This window comes from Vicugna pacos, chromosome 11, assembly GCF_048564905.1.
Source record: "Vicugna pacos chromosome 11, VicPac4, whole genome shotgun sequence".
Taxonomy (NCBI): Eukaryota; Metazoa; Chordata; class Mammalia; order Artiodactyla; family Camelidae; genus Vicugna; species Vicugna pacos.
The window spans coordinates 20,451,309-20,454,619 of record NC_132997.1 but is presented as its reverse complement, the minus strand read 5'-3'; the positions used below and the strand labels follow the sequence as shown (position 1 = coordinate 20,454,619).

Below are 3,311 nucleotides of genomic sequence, written 5' to 3'. Positions count from 1 at the left end.
TTTATTATTCAACTTTATTGACTAAGTGTGTTTTTTAGTATGTCTTTGTATAAATAGGTTTTGATGGTTTCTTTGAAAATTACTGTTTACAGATTTTTTTAACAGTCACATTGAAATGAATACTTTTCTCCTTAAGTGGAATTTTGTCTTACAACCATATGAATCTCTTTAACCCCTTTATATTGTGGTTGTATTATATATTACATCTGTACACATTAAAAAACCTACAGATAGTGCTATTATTATTTTTTCTGCTTTCAACCATCAAATGTATTTTAAAGAATTTAAGAGATTAGTCTATTATATGTACCATGACAATTAACCATTTCTCTTGCTTACTATCCCTAAGATACTATTATCTTCTGATATCATTTCCCTTCTATCTGAAGAACTTCCCTTTAGCAATTCCTTTACAGCAAGTCTGCTGGCAACAAATTCTCTCAGTTTTCCTTCATCTGAGAACACTTTAATTTCACCTTGTTGCCTGAGGTCTTTTTTACTAAACATAGATTTTCAAGCTCTGTTTTTTCAGCAATTGAAAAATATCATGCACTTCCTTCTGTAGTTTCTGGTTAGTCATTCAAAGTGTTCTCCTACAGGTAATGTGCCATTTTTTCTGATTGATTTCAATATTTTTCTTTGACTTTAGTTTCAACAATTTGACTATGATTTGTCTAAGCATGGAATTTCTTTGAGTTTATCCTGTTTAGGGTTTGTTCAGCTTCCTGAATCTATAGGTTTATGTGGTTTGCCACACGAATGAATTTTAGAGATGTTATTTGTTGAAATATATTTTTTCAGTACTGAACTTGTTCTGCTGTCCTTCTGGGACTCTGGTGGCAAGAATGTTATGCCTTTTGCTATTTTCTCACCGGTTCCTCTGGCTCTGTTAATTTGTCTTAAATATCTTTTTCCAGGTTAAATAATTTCTATTGATCTATTTTTCAGTTCCACTGACAATTTCATCTGTTATGCACTTTATGCTTTTGAGCTTATTTAGTGAGTTTTATACTTCAGTTATTTTATTTTTCAGTTCAAATATTTCCTTTTGATTTTTTTTTAAGGAGTGATGGGAGCTTTGTTAGCACCCAGCAGACAGGCCAATGGATGGGCTGACAGGCCAATGGTCAGGTGTTCGCACAGGCAGCAGGGGACACGTGGGAAGGTGAGCATGCGTCAGGCAGGTAGGCAGGCAGCAAGCAGGAAGGATGCAGCTGGGGGCTTCCCTGTGAGGGGTGTGGCATCCCTCCAGCTGCTGCCTGCTGGGGCCTCAGTCTGTGGCTTAGAACTCGGTGTCCACCACCTGGAAAGCTGGCCTGCCTTAGTCAGGCATTGATGAAGACCGAAGCCTGGCCTCATTTTGTAGCTGGATCTCCTCTCGTGCAAACATGGAAGTAGTTTCAGGAGGTTTGTGGATGCGGTTCCACAGACTGAGGAAGAACAGAAGTTTCATGGCATCTTCTGCGGAGAACCAATTGCGAACTTCAAGCTGCAGCAGCTTGGTGAGGAGGTCAGCCCCGCCGCTGTCAAGTCTACAGCAAGGACAAGGGGACTGGGGATAGCAGTAAGTCTTGAACTCTTCACTGAACAGGATGTCTGGCCACGTCCCCTCAGTTGGGTTCCCAAGACGCGGAAGATGAAGTGCAACTGTTCCTCCACCGTGGAGCCCGGGAAGAGGGGCCGGCCTGTGGCCATCTCATAGAAGATGCAGCCCACACCCGACATGCCAATCTGAGAGGAGCAGTCCGTGGACCCGAGCAGGATGTTGGGGGCCGGTACACAGCGTTACAACCTAATTGGAGTAGGTCCTCATTGGAACAGACTCGGCCTGGGCCAGGCCGAAGACGGCCAGCTTGAGCTCTCCTCTCTCGTTGATGAGCAGGTTCTGGGGCTTGACGTCTCGGTGTAGCACCTACTGCCGGTGGCAGCAGACCAGGCCGCGGAGCAGCTGGAACAGGAAGAGTTTCGCATTGTGCATGTTGATGACGTTCCCACAGCCATCCGGGTGCTGCGTCAGGTCCTTGTCCAGGTACTCAAAGACAAGGGTGAGCGACTTCTCTGAGGATAATGTCGTGTAGTGGGATGATGCTGGCGTGTTTGAGGTCCTTGAGCAGGGACGCTTCCCAGATGGCGGTGCAGGGCGCCCCCTCTTCGTGTTCAGTCTGATCTCCCTGGGCGCCACAAGGTTGTCTGTGAGCTTGCTTTTGCCTTTGCAGACGGTGGCATATGTACCCTCTCCCAGCTTGTCCAACTTGATGTAGGTCTCCAGTTTCCCAAAGTCGATCTCAGGCAGGCTGACACGGCGGAGGTGGCAGCCGAGGGGCTTATCAAAGACGGGGATATTGGGGTCAACTTCTCAAGGGAGCCATCGGGCAGCCGGATGGGGGCTGCTAGTGATGGGCGCTTGTTGACATCTTCCGTGGAGATCTTGCACGGGGGTGGGGGTGGGGTTGCGCATGCGCACCCTCCCTGGTGCCTGCCCCTCACGCGAGGGCGCGGCGGAAGCCTGGTCCCTCTCCCTGGCCGACCCCACCTTCCAGTCCCCATGTACAGCCTCTGGTGCGGAGCTGGGCGGGCCGCGTCCAGAGCGGGCTCCCCAGGGGCAGCTCGTGTGGGGGCCCCTCCACGGTCACCACCGCCGCTCTCACCCAGGCCAGTCTGTTCAGGGGCACCACTGGTCTTGTCTACACCTCGGCCCCCTCGGAGTGTCACTGACAGCCGCCTTTTGATCCTCTTCAGCCGATCCGCGGCAACCGGCGGGGGCGCGCGAGCCACCTCAGCGCCGCGGGGCCGGCAGGGCGGGCTGAGGCCGCGCGACCTCCTTCCCCTCCTTCCCCTCCTGTTCGCCGCAGGCGCCCGTCCCAGGGGTCTTAGGCGTGGCTGCCGGGCCCGGGCCGCCGCCCGCTGAGGAGGAGGAAGCGGCGGTGGCGGCGGCGTCCCGCTCAGCCGGCCCTGAGCTCAGCCGCACGAGTCTGGGAGCTCGCGGCGGCGCACTCTTCAGGGCCGACCGCTGGCGGAGACGCGGCGGACCCCCTTCTGATCCTTCTTTATACCTCATTTCTGTCCTCCAACCTATCTATTAATTTTAGGAGTGCTTGCAATTTCTCGTTAGAATATTTTAAATAACTTACTATTTTAAAATCTTTGTCAGGTAATTCTAATAACTTTTGTCATGTAAATGTTGATGTTTGCTGATCGTCTTTTCCCGTAAGAATTGAGTCTCCTGTTTCTTCATATGCTGAGGAATTTTGGACTGCTATATCATGCTTTCACACACGGAGGTTTTTTTTTTTTTTAATCCTTTAAATAAA

The 3,311-nt window shown here is 49.8% G+C and overlaps 1 pseudogene; it reads right to left on the bottom strand.

Annotated features, from left to right (window-relative positions):
* Positions 1-1,052: 1,052 nt before the first annotated feature.
* On the bottom strand, positions 1,053-3,058 carry LOC140699888 (cyclin-dependent kinase 16 pseudogene; annotated as a pseudogene).
* Positions 3,059-3,311: the final 253 nt, after the last annotated feature.